Source organism: Tenebrio molitor, chromosome 3 (genome assembly GCF_963966145.1).
Source record: "Tenebrio molitor chromosome 3, icTenMoli1.1, whole genome shotgun sequence".
In the NCBI taxonomy this organism is placed as follows: domain Eukaryota; kingdom Metazoa; phylum Arthropoda; class Insecta; order Coleoptera; family Tenebrionidae; genus Tenebrio; species Tenebrio molitor.
The window spans coordinates 20,153,454-20,167,561 of NC_091048.1; the positions used below are offsets into that span (position 1 = coordinate 20,153,454).

Sequence of the window (14,108 nt, forward strand, 5' to 3'; positions counted from 1 at the left end):
CTCAGCTGAATCTTTACGTTGTTTTAAAATTCGCTCGACGCTTCTGAGGGAAACTTTTGTACATTCGGAAACCCGTTCTTTAATTTTTGTCACTGGTTCACAAGGAAAAGTTATTCTCATATAATCAAACGTATTACAAATTATTTCTCTAGTTTGACCGTGAATAACTTTCTTATTGCCAATATGCTGCATTTTTGTCGAAATCACGATATCACGAACGTCTCTGAGAAATTTGACACTGACAATACAATTTTGTGACATTTCTCAGTCTTTTCTTTCCGCCACCAAATTTGAAAATACCTCTACGAGTATAATGTGCATCTGTTGAATGTCAGTTAAATGACAACTGTTCATCACGTAAATATTATAATTAAACTAAATGGTATTTATTTGCAAATTGCTGTGAAATATCGCTTGGATGGTTGTAAGAAACCTACTACTCAAGGACTTTTTACGTTCGTTTCTAAATTATTCTATCAAACAGTGCACTCGAAACATTCGTTTGTCACTTGTGAACGCATCATCAGACATTGACGACAAGTTCAAATTACCATCAAGATACGCAGGAAGTGAACAGAGCATCTGGGTGGAGTATCTTGAATTGTTTTTAAAATACAAATCTTTAAATTTAGGACACGGATTCCCAGATTATTGTTCACAAAAACTCGTCGTCGCCGCATTGGCAGAAGTTGCCAACAGTGATAATTCATCAATATACAAGAGGATTTGGTCATCCGCGTACGGTTACCGCTATTGCTAAATTATATTCTAAACTAATTGATCGTCAAATTAATCCTGACACTGAGGTCCTCGTCACAATTGGAGGCTACGAAGCCCTCTTTTCGATAATAAACGGACATATAGATTTTGGCGATGAAGTTATTATCATTGAACCGTATTTTGATTGTTACGAACCCATGGTGAGGTACGCTGGTGGTATATCGAGATTCATACCGTTGAGAAGAGCGAACAAAGACTCCTCGACAGACTGGGTTTTGGACAAGAAAGAGTTAGAGTGCCTTTTTAATTCTAAAACAAAAATTATAATCGTGAACACTCCCCACAATCCTTTCGGGAAAGTTTATAGAAAAGAGGAACTGGCACACGTAGCGGATTTGTGTAAGAAATGGAATGTTCTATGCATTGTTGATGAAGTGTACGAGTGGATAGTCTACGAACCAAATGAACACATCAGGATGGCCACCTTGCCCGGCATGTGGGAAAGAACAATCACAGTTGGTTCCATTGGAAAAACGTTCGGTGTTACTGGATGGAAAATGGGTTGGGCTTATGATCCTGCAAACCTGATGGTCAATCTGCAGATGGTCCACCAGAATTGCATCTACACGGGCGTCGCACCCATACAAGAAGCCGCAGCCATCGCTTTCGAGAAAGCGATGACCACTTTGAACCAAAAAAATTGTGTATTTAAGTCAACATCTAAAGAGCTTATAGTTAAAAGAAACTACATGGCAAAGATTTTGTGTGACGCTGGTATGGAACCATTGATTCCTGAAGGCGGATACTTTATGATTGCTGACTGGACTCCTTTAGAATCTCAAGTAGCTCTCAGTTCCGAGAAAGACAAATTCAAGGACTACCGTTTTACCAAATGAATGATTAAAAATGTGGGATTGGGTGCAATTCCCCCAAGTGCATTTTTTAGCCAAGAACATAAGTATTTGGGTGAAAATTTTGTCCGATATTGTTTTTTTAAAAAAGACGAGAACTTGCAGAAAGCAGCCGAAATACTGAAAAAATGGACAACTGAAAGAAATAAATGATGTTTGTATATACACAATTAAACACAACAAATGAAGCTTGTACATTTTATGATGTGCAATATTTTGTAGATCTTTTAAATAATAAGTATGTATTAATAGTCAAAAAGTAGGTACAAAAGTTATGAATAGTTATATGAACATTAATACATACAATTAACTAACTTATCATAGAAAGCAACATTTAAGTATACTTCTCTTGGACACTACTAACTAAAAAATTACGTATTTTGATGGGGTTTTCTTAACTCTAGTTTTAAATTAGTGGTCAAGCAAGCCGCGGTTTGCTCTTTACAAACGCAGGTCATCTTGTAAGTTGACAAATTCTTCAGATACAACCACATTTTGATTATTCTGTCATTTGTTGTGATAAATGATGAACGGAAGTTTTTAATTTATTTTATTTTATTTTCCCAACTCTTCCAAAGGTTCCTGAAAGTCGTATTGATGGTGTTCCACTTCTATAACGTCTACACTTCCTGTTTGACTAAATATTTGGCAGCTGATGAAGCTACACCATACCTTAACGAAAACAAAAGCAAGCAGCAGCTCATTTGACCACAATTTTTTTAACACGTTATTTTATTAGTAAGTATGTATTATCATCAAATCAGTGCTAATACTTATTGTTAATCAGTTACAAAATTTTACTTTAAAAGTAAAATCTATTCAAAATACATCTTTTTGTTCCACAAATCTGCAATATTTACGACACCATATCTCTTACTATTAAGTGAGCCAGTTTATATTGCTCCTGTAAAACAACGTAGTCATGACAGTGAAACTTGTTGTGCTAAATTCTCACCAAGTCGGACACCATATTTGCTCGAACATTTCTCAACTTTACGGTAAATCTGTACAAGTCAATTTTATCCGTGACTGGAAGTGCTCTTAGTACAGCATCACATAATACAATGGTTCCACATCGACCTGCTCCGTTTCTGCAAAATATTTTTTGTATAAATTATACATTAATGAATTTGTTCGAAAAAACTACTTGCTATGAACTACAACTGGGGCTACATGATGAGGGATTTTCAGTAAATGGTTCATAAATTCCTTACATGTACGCGATGTTAGACTTAGATCATTATCTATTTCCCATAAGTTATAACTTATAATGCAGCTGATCTATCTAAAAATTAGTAAGTACATATAAATATTAGTCAATTTTATACTGATTAATAACGAATTTTCATTTCAACTAGAAATGCATCTCCATTTCAATTTATTAAAGCGTTTGGAAAATAATTGAAATAACATATAATTTGATATTTTATGTCTTACTAATATCGCGTGTTCATTTAAATTTCTGCTCAAAGGTGGCGTTGAAGGGTCGATTGTGAACGCACCACTCGGCAGTCTGCTCAGTAAAAACACAAATAACGCAAAAAGTGGGGTTATATTTAAATAACTGCTTCGAGAAATTTAAATGAACACCCGATGTATTATGTGATGTTAAGAACTTCGATAAACTATGGCATTAAGAATGGCTAACATTAACAGTAGCAGTAACACTAAGATTTCCTCCAGTTAAATTTAACGATCTGGTAGTAGATGTGGAAGGTTCTCCGGCTATAAATTTCACTACTTTGTTTTTCGATGAACTACTGTCTTCCAAGAACCCCTCTGCAACGCTCGAACTCCTCCAACTTCCAATATTCTTCTTCGTATGCTCCTTTAGCTTCTGCATCAACAGATTTTCTGTTGCTCTCGCAGCTGATTTTAGAATTTCTTCTGGAATTTTACTAGTTTCCTTCTAATCGCTGATTTTTGCACACTTTTCGTTTTAAACAAAAATTGCTTTTGTTTCTTCATAGTTTAAGAACTTCACTAAATACCAAATTCATAAACTACTTTGTAATAAACGACAAACTGTAACGGTAAACTGTATCATCAATAATAATTATTTCCAGGATGCAAAATTACTAGTAAGACATAATAGTTATTTATGCATCAAGGGAATTACATAGGTCATAACGACAGAGGGCAACGAGTACTATCCTGAGGGTCCCTTTAGGGCCCGAGGGGAAGTAACGTTGCCCGAGGTCGTTACTGACCTTGTAATTTACGCGATTCATAAAATATTTTATGCGCTGCCAAGCAATTTTGGCCGTTTTATTTACCTCATTAGAGTGCATAAAAGGGTAATTTATTGCTCTAAAGCATTGGCGTAATTTTTATGCTCTAAAGAAAATTCTATTACATGAAATTGCGTATTTCTTAATAAAGTAACAATTTAATTAAACGAAAAATTTACTTCTACTTTAGCATTGTTACAACTATTAATTACAATCGAAGGTAAATTGATTTTTTCTGAAAATATTTGATTCTGTCGATTTTGAATGTTCAACTCCGCATTTGTCTGAAGAATGGAAACTCCTTTACTTTTCTTATCCTCCGGTTCTTCAGTGTAGTCATTTGAAAAAGCACTGGATGTTGATGGGACTACTGTTTTTTCATGTTGACGTTTCCCTTGAATTTTTTCGGCTATCTTGAGCTTGTTTTGAATATTATCTTCTATATATCCTTCTGCGATTGTACCAGAACGCCAACCTCCGTGACGTTTTAAGTCTGTAATATGTCCATTGTCCACCAGAATCTGCAAGTAAAGTAGCGGAACTGCGACGCAAACAATGTCCGGTATAAGATTTGGGGTCGGGAAGGTTCAAATATGTTGCTACTTTTGATGGAATGTTTCCAAACGTATTTCTGCCTACGGGTTGCGTGGAACATTTCCCATTTTTGTAAAAAATGAAGAATCGATTATGTTTAGTATGTGGAGGCCGCAAAACAAAGTACTTGCGGAAAAGTTCTAAGAAATTTTGCTCATTTTGTATTATAGTAAACCGTCTTGATACTTTTGTTTTCGTTTCAGTTAGTCTTATCAGTATCGCAGAGCCCAAATCCTCAATTTCTTTTGTTGTTAAAAAGCACAACTCTTGCGATCTGCAAGCACCGGCAATTCCTACGATTACAGCAACCTAGAATAATTACAAATTAACTATTGAAATATAAAAGCAACAAAGTAATTTACCTTGATCATTAAATACGTATCATCTGGTGCTTCCGTAATAAATTTGTCAATTTCGCTTTTTGAAAGGACTTTTGACTTTTTAGGTTTGTAAGTATCACATTGTCATATAGTCTTCTTACCATTTTCAGCTAAATTGAAAAATCTTTTGCACACAAAAGCAAATGTCTGCCACTTGTTTACAAAATTTCGTAGTTACGGTAGTTTGGAAAAATTATCAATCTTTGGCTACTTTGTTTAAATTAATACCAAGGAAATTTTTGTGTTGGTTTTTTCAATTTTTGAGGGCAGCGCATAAAATTTTGTATGCATTACGAGCATAAATTGCATTTTGCTGCTCTTATCGTCTTAATGCCCTCGGCTAGCGCCTCTGGCATCAATATGACAATGCGAGCAGCAAAATGCAAAATTATGCTCTTAATGCATAAATAACTATTATTCCATACTAATAAAATTAAATCCAAAAAAAATTGTTAAGGTTAAATTGAGCGAACTGTCATGTAATGTCATGTCATATCAGACGAAAAAAGTGCGACATCAAAATCATGTTTTTCTTCAAACGTCCGTAAATTATGACATTATCCTGCTGCATTGATAATGCTAAAGTGTCACTTCATTGTCATGGCATCTAACGAGCTGACGAGCGGCAAATAAAGTTATTATCTCCGCTGAGGGCGTCCGTGAAGTTATTATCTCCGCTGATGAGCGGCAGTAAAGTAAACTAGCTAAATCATTTGAAATTCCTACCTGGTTTCTTAACATGTCTTAAATAATTTGTTATGAAGGTTAGAAGAAAAAATAGTATGTGATATTCGGAGCAAAAATGGTTTTATGTGCTTTGGCTGGTTTGTCTGCCTCACTGCGTTCGGCAGCCAATCTACCAGCCGCAGCACATAAAACTTCATTTTTGCTCCTCATAACATAATACAGCGTGTCCCAGAATTAGCGCCATACCCTTGTATGGCAGATACAGAATCGTTTAAGAAACTCATTTTTGTAAAAAGAAAGGTCCAGACTAGAACGGTTTAAGAGTTAGATGCTATTAAAATTGACCAATGAGGAGACAATTTTTCAAATTGAACTTAAGGACGTTGAAAGTGAGCCATGTAAAAAATCTAAATCCAAGTATTAATGAAGTTTGAATGATTTTTTTTTGACAATACGTTTCTAAATGTCATAAGATAGATGGTTATTTTAAAGAAATTCCATGATCACGGAAAAAAAAACTACAAAAACCTTTATTAGAAACCATGGTTTTCAATAACAATTTCACATAAGATGTTCAAACTGCCTTCCACCCACTTCAATACACAGAGCTGCTCGTCGCAGCAAGTTATTTTGAACATTTCTTAACATTACAGGTGTCAGAGTCGCAATAGACTCCTGCAGTCTGTTTTCCAATTCTTCCAAAGTGTCCACTGGCTCACGGTAGATGTAGTCTTTAAATTGATTCCACAGAAAAAAATCCAATGGCGTGAGATCTGGAGATCTTGGAGGCCAAGCTACAGGACCTCCTCGACCGATCCATCTATGCGGATACCATGTATTCAGCACTTGCTGAGTTAACCTTGAATTGTGGGGAGGGGCACCGTCATGCTGAAACCACATTTGTCTCCTCAAGTTTAAATCGATGTCTTCTAATAATTCCAGAAGATTGTTTTCAAGAAAATCTGAATAATTTTCACCATTTAGACGTCGAGGAAGACGAAAAGGTCCTATCTAAAAAATACAAACATTAGAAACCTTGATTAAAAGTGAAACACTAAAGTTATTACCAAGCAGTCATCAATTATTCCAGCCCACACATTAATACTAAATTTTTCTTGAAAACCTCGAACTCTAATAATATTTGGATTTTCATCCGCCCAGAAGTGCCAGTTGTGAACGTTAAACATCCCTTCTCTTGAAAATGAGCATTCATCGTTAAAAAATATATTCCGAGCGAAGTTTGGATTCAGATCATTTTGCTGCAACAGCCATCGGCAAAATCTTATTCTTCTAGGATAGTCTGCTTCTTGAAGGTGTTGAACCCTCGTATAATGATAAGGATGTAACTGCTGCTCTTGAATAATGCGATGTGTAGTGGATTTCGAAGAACCAACCATACGCGCAATTACACGAACACTTCTTCTTGGGTCATCATCCACAGCTTCAAGAACTGCTTCTTCCACTTCTACTTCACGTGCCTGACGTGGAGCTCCAGCTACACCTTTTTTTACTGGAATTACACTACCCGTTTCTCGAATTCGATTGAGTAATCTTAATATGACATGATTGTCGGGATGACGCCGATCTGGAAAACAGATGGCATACTCACGAGCAGCGGCTGCTGCGTTACGGTCACATTGGCCATAGAGGATGGCCATTTCTAAATATTCTTCATTAGAAAATGACATGACTGACAAAATTATAAAAAAAAACGTCCTCATTGGTTAACTTAAATAGTCTCTAACTCTCTAATCCTTAAAGCCTGACCAATTTTTTTGCAGATTTGGATTTCTTTAGTGATCACGATTCTGTTATTCATCGGTATGGCGCCAATTCTGGGACACGCTGTATACAGAGTGTCTATAAATGATTGTGGGATCCAAGTCGGCTTTGATTGTTTGCCGACTCTTTCACCAGAAATCGAATAATATTTGTCTGAGCTACGATATGCAACCCCGAATAAATTGGTTTTCCTGGTTGCCTATTGCCTAGCTTGACAAAATTAACGCTTACAAAATAAAAATAAATTAATGAAATGCATTATTGATAGATCTCAACTCTCTCAACAAATTACGTATTTATTGAACACTTAAGAAGAAGGTAAATAACATCAGTGACTTAATTAAAAAATGTAGCAATGAAAATTAAAGAAATGGCTCGAAGTGTCCTCCATTTTGCTGTAAACATCTGCTTACTCTCATTTTCTTATTTTCAAAAATATTTTGTAACATCTGTTCATTGATGTTACGACAACAGTTGGTAATCTCTTCCATTAACTGATTTAAATTATTCATTTGTCGTTTATACACTTCATTTTTCAAGTAGCCGAACACAGAAAAGTCTAAGGGAGTTAAGTCCGGCGAACGCGGAGGCCAAGGCGTATTTGTACCTCTACTTATGACACGATCACCGAAAAAGTCACTTAAATACTGTAGATTTGCTTGAGTTGTATGCGGTGTCGCACCGTCTTGCTGAAAATAATCATACTGAAGCTCTTCATCATCTAACTGGTTAATGAATTCATTCAAAATTAATTCCCTGTATCTCTCAGCATTAATAGTTTGATGAAAAAATATAGGACCAATAAGTCTCCTGCGCGAAACTGCAATCCATACGCCAACTTTCATTGGATGTAAGGGGGCTTCAACAAACACATGTGGATTTTCAGAACTCCAATAGCGAACATTTTGTGAATTAACGTATCCTGATACATAACACCAAGCTTCATCTGAGAAGAAACTCAAGTCTAACAATCTGTCATTATTGAGATTATTCTGAAACCAGTTACAATAATTTATGCGGCTTTCAGGGTCATTAGGCAGGAGCTCTTGTACAGTTGTTACTTTGTACGGATGGAAATGCAAGTTCTTTTTAACAATTTTATGACATGTACTGCGAGGTACACCAGTCTGAAGAGCCAGTCTTGTAAGGGATGTTCTCGGATGCTCTTCTAAAGTATCTCGTATGTTTTCAACTACATCTTCCATCACCTTGGGACGACCTGATGATTTCCCATTTTCAACACTACCAGTAGCAACAAAACGATCAACAATTCGATTAATGTGAGCTGCAAGGGACTTTTCTAAAATATTTTGGTCCGGGTAGTTGGCTAAAAATTCTTCTTTACAAGCTTGAACGCTGTATGTCCATTCTCCGTCTCTTTTAATACCGTTGCGGTAATAAGACATTATAATGAACTTATTTTGTTCAAGTGTGAACACCATTTTAGCAATTACTTCTAAAATATTTGAGAGGTAATAAAATTATAAAAACAGATAAAGACAATACGTTTGTACTATGCCGGCCAAAAAATTTTGGCCGTCATTGTCTGTCAATTCAAAAAAAAAAAAATGTAATCCGTACTTTATTGTCATTATGATTACCGTCTTGATTATGAACGTTATTTTTTGGGTGGAAAATTTCAAAACTCAAAATTATTTTGTCATTTCTACTACACAGAACGTTTACCTCAGGTTATCTATGTACGATTGCTCTAATTTTGTTTATTCATGTCGGATTTTTGGAATATCTGAGCTTCAAACAGTTTAAATTGATTGTCAACATGACAAGAATCGAAAGTTGGGTTACGATTCCTAAAGGTTTATTTACACTTTACTTGAATGTCAAGAAAGTGACGGCCAAAATTTTTTGGCCGCCATAGTAACACCACCGGAAGTTATCTAGCTTTGAAAAAAGCTTTTTTTAAACAATAAGCAGACCAGGATCGCAAGAAACAACAAAACAAGACTTCGAAAGCGGAAATGAGGTTAAGTTGACTTCGTGTTGACAGCTTGTGAATATATTTGACAATTTGGCGAATTTGGCGGTTAGTAGTCGACGAATTTAAAGGGGTTGGCAAATTCAAATTCCAGAGCCCTCTGCGATCCCACATTCTTTTATAGACAGTCTGTACACAATCGTGAGTACTATAATATGTTTCAAAATCAAAAATCCACCACCTGTTGAATTATGTTGGCAGAAAAAAAGAAATCCCTAGAATAAGTTTCATTTTTTGGGTTTGCCCAACCTCCCGCCAAAATTTGACATTGAACTGTTAAGTTTATTTACGTAACACAAAATAATTATTATGTACAAACAGGTGGTAGCTACCGTATCATAACTTTTGAGTGATATGATAAAATGAGAATAAAAAAACACGATGAATTACGATCGAAATAACTGTCAACAGTTTTCTTTCATAACCTCACTTTTTTCTGACACTTACAAACACACTAAAAACAAAAGTTGGCGACGTTGTCAGTTGTATTTTCGAGGTAGAATGCAGTGTTGGTGGATCTTTGATTTTGAAACAGATTATAGAGATATTTTCATATTTGGTGGCGGAAACAAAAGACTGAGAAATGTCACAAATTTGTATTGTCAGTGTAAAATTTCTCAAAGACGTTCGTGATTATGACAGAAATATATACATGACCGCTCACAAGAAGTATTCTATAACTCCCAGACCTCTGGCAGTGTTATGCTTAATATGGGAGTTCCACAGGGGTCAATACTGGGCCCTCTACTATTCATCATCTATGCAAACGACTTTGAATCAAACATAACAACAGCAACTCCATATCTTTATGCAGATGATACCACCTTGGTATCTGTAAATTCCAATCCTGCCGCTGTAGAGATTCAATCTCAGCAAAGTTACGGTGAAGCAAAACAGTGGTTCTTAATGAATCAAATGACATTAAATGAAGAAAAAACTGCACAACTACATTTCACGTTGAAATCTTTCACATGCAATGATGCGACTAATCATGAAAAGTTTCTGGGGGTCGTCATAGATTCAAAATTAACATGGAATGAACACATAAGTGAAGTTGCAAATAAACTCTCCAGACAAATATATTTATTCAGAAGTTTGAATCAAATCGTGTCAAATGAAACTTTAAAGTGTGTGTATTACGCTCACTTTCAGTCAATCATGAACTACGGTATCATTCTGTGGGGACATAGTAGTGGGTGTCAACGACTTTTTCGACTCCAAAAGAAAGTCATCCGGTTACTAGCCAGGGCAAAGAAAAGGGATTCCTGCAAACCGCTGTTCATACAACTGAAGATACTCTCTCTGTCTTCTTTGTACGTGTATAGGTGTCTAGAATATGTAGTGCAAAAAAGGTCGTCTGTTGATAGGGCACAGGATGTTCATCAGCATGATACCCGTCACAAAACAAACTTATACTTACCATGTCACAGACTTGCAAAATCCATAAAGCACTTTGAGTATCTATCACCTAAATTTTATGACGCCATCGAGAGAACAGTAAGAGAACAGCCAACCAAAGTATTTTTAGCGATTGTTAGAAATTTTCTAATAAACAACCCATTATATGATTACAATGAATTTTTTAGCATTAGTAAACATTTAACTTTATAAGTATGTAGTTAACAAAAATTAGTATTTTTATGGACGAAGTTAAACCTGTGTATTTATGGGTATTTTCTGAATAAAAATTATAAGAAAAAAATATTTTTTTTTAAATTATTAAAAAAATTTGTTACACAGTCTAGGACTGGTTTACAAATCTATGAGGGGCATGATTACCAACTCAATAGACCGGGACCAATGGCTTAACGTGACTTCCGAATGACGAGCTTTTTTTTTTTTTTTTTTAAATTTCGCCTATTATTATAAATTTTTTTTAATTATAATTAAAATTAATTATAATTTAAAAAAAAATATTTTTTTTTTTTTTATAATAATAATAAATAAATAAATGTCAATAAATTCGCTCTCTAATAAAAACGCGCCAAATGTTGTTGCAAGTGCTTCACTGCAATCCAATGGTGCTACACTAGTTAGAAAATGGACTATGGAAATGAATATTTTCATTATACGGGAATATTTTCGGATCACGAAACTACAGGATGTTGTGAGTACTTACAGGCTTGATTTATTTAAAGCATTCCAAAGTAAGTACCCCCAGTTTCCTGTTACTATTCAAAATTTAGCTGACCAGAGGAGAGCCATTATGAAGAAAAACTATATCCCTTCGGCAATTTTAGGAAAGATAAAAAATGATGTAAAGTTAGAATTGTCAATTAATTATTCTGACAATATGAAGTTTCTAATAATTTAGTTGAAAATTCTGTTGAACCGCAAAGTTTACAAAGTTTACCAAATCATAATGACTCTTTCTGTTATCAAAGTAATTCAACACCAAACAACACGATACAAAACGACATAAATAATTTAGACTTGAGTTATAATGATATACATGTTATTAATCAAAATTTTTACTACCATCAAAATTTTAAAGAACAAATTGAAGATGAATTTAATAGAACTCTGAACGAATTTGAACATATAGAACCATTTAATAGACCACTATTACCTAAACAACAAAGCTCCAAAAAATTCTTTGCAATGATTGAAATTTTAAATCAATTCATTTTACCTAAATTTGTAAATAACACGACAAGTTTTAGAAAATTACACAGTATCATATATAGTGGAGCTTTAACAATTATCAGATTAAATGGTTCAAAAGAAATTGACCAGACAAATAATATAAAAGCTAAAGAATTACCAAAATGGGAACGAAGACTAAATAAACGCATTAACAATATCAGACGAGATTTAGGTAGAATAACTCAATATTTAAAAGGTATAAATTCGAATCATCTAAATAACTGTATTAAATCGATTTTAAATAAAAACAGAATACATTATTTAAAATATAACGAATATAATGAAACACTAATAGAAATTAAAGACACTTTATTACAAAAATTGAATATTTATTCTAAACGATTAAAAAATTAATTAATTAATTAATTAATTAAAAACATAGTAAGTTAATGTCAGTGTCAAGTTGTGAAAATTTTTCTCCAGTTAAAAAAACATATATTGGAAGTAGTCGTTTGAGAAGTGGAACTTCGGATGCTTTACGTAATTTCAAAGTGTCTACACAAGACATCATTGATGCAGGTCCGTCGAGTTCTTTTGATTTACAACAATCTTCACAATGTTCCTGGATTTTTGACAAAAGTTTTAACAAAAGTGAGAAAATTTGTTTAAAATGTGACATTTGCCATAAAGAATTTTTGTCAAAACGTGGATTAAACATACATCTTGGAAAAAGCCACTCGAATAGCTCTATTGTTACAACAACTTGTTCTTCTAATAATAAATGTGAGATTTGTCCAAATTCAAGAACCTTTGTTAACGCTCATGGTTTAAAAATTCACAATTCCAGATGCCATAAAGAATCTTTTGTTAATATATCACCGGTTGAAGAATGTAAGAGTTTTCAAGAAAGAATTGCTAACTTTAAATCTAATGTTCCCGTACTCAAAAGAATTCCTAAAGGTGCACGAATTTCAGTTGCAAACAAACTATCTTCCGTGATAAATGCTTGTGTTAACCTTAAAAATACGATGAATGCTTGGGAAGAACTTTTTCTATTTTCTTATAGGATTTTGAATATTTCAACTAAAAATTTAAAGGATAAATCTTTGACTTCAAAAGTAAAGGAAAACATCTCTCATTATGAAGTTCCTAATACATTTATTAAAAAAAAGAATTCAAAATTTTCCGTTTACAAAACAGCAGAGAATAAAATTAGCGATGGTGACATCCGTGGAGCTATTCGTTTACTTTCTTCGTCAGATGTTTTTGCAGCAAACAACTCAGATACTTTTGCTCAATTAGAAGAAAAACATCCTCCTCCTTCTAGACCACTTAATCTACCTGAAGCACCAAATGAAAATGTTGATTATTTATCAGTTTCTGAAGATAAAGTTTTTAAAGCCATAATGTCTTTTCCGAATGGTTCTTCAGCTGGTTTAGATGGCATAAGACCACAACATCTAAAAGATTTAATTGGTAAAAGTTCATGTGATGCTGGCCAACGTTTGCTGTCTGAAATAACGCGTTTATGCAATTTTATGTTCTCTGGGAAAATAATTTCGAATTTTACACCTTTTATCTATGGAGCTTCTTTATGCGCCCTGTCTAAGAAAGATGGTGGAATACGCCCAATCGCTATTGGATCAACTTTTAGACGCCTTGCATCGAAATTAGGATGTTATTATCTTTCTGGAGAGATTTCAAATTATCTTAAACCAAAACAACTTGGTTTCGGTACGAGAAGTGGTTGCGAAGCAGCTGTGCATTCCGTAAGATCATATTTAACAAACTATTCAGCCGAAGTTTTTTTGAAGATTGACGTTAAAAATGCTTTTAATTCTGTTGAACGTGACTCACTGCTGATAATGGTTAACAACAAGATTCCCCTGATTTATCCTTATTTATGGCAATGTTACTCTTCTCCTTCATATCTGATTTACAATGGAAATTTAATTTATTCCCAAGTTGGTTGTCAACAAGGCGACCCCCTTGGTCCTGCTATATTCAGCTTATCAATTCACCCGACCATTGAAAGACTTTCGTCGCACCTTAATGTTTGGTATCTGGATGATGGCGCTTTAGGAGGTTCAGCTGAAACTGTTTTAAAAGATCTGGAAACCATTATAGTTGAATTTGAAAAAATTGGGTTATCATTGAATTACTCTAAATGTGAATTATTCCTCTCTCCTGATGTTTCTGAAGAACGCAAAATCGACATTTT

At 34.3% G+C, this 14,108-nt stretch overlaps 2 long non-coding RNA genes and 1 pseudogene across 2 annotated transcripts; 1 reads left to right on the top strand and 2 right to left on the bottom strand.

The window, feature by feature from the left end:
- The first annotated feature begins 260 nt into the window (after positions 1-260).
- Positions 261-1,819, top strand: LOC138126454 (kynurenine aminotransferase-like; annotated as a pseudogene).
- Positions 1,820-2,201: 382 nt separating this feature from the next.
- On the bottom strand, positions 2,202-2,942 carry LOC138126452 (uncharacterized). Its single transcript, XR_011157826.1, has 3 exons — positions 2,779-2,942; positions 2,587-2,722; positions 2,202-2,535 (listed from the first exon to the last, which is right to left on the bottom strand). It is a non-coding gene; the product is annotated as an uncharacterized lncRNA (long non-coding RNA).
- A 1,077-nt stretch (positions 2,943-4,019) lies between these two features.
- Positions 4,020-5,249, bottom strand: LOC138126453 (uncharacterized). Its single transcript, XR_011157827.1, has 2 exons — positions 4,819-5,249; positions 4,020-4,765 (listed from the first exon to the last, which is right to left on the bottom strand). It is a non-coding gene; the product is annotated as an uncharacterized lncRNA (long non-coding RNA).
- Between the last annotated feature and the right edge of the window lie 8,859 nt (positions 5,250-14,108).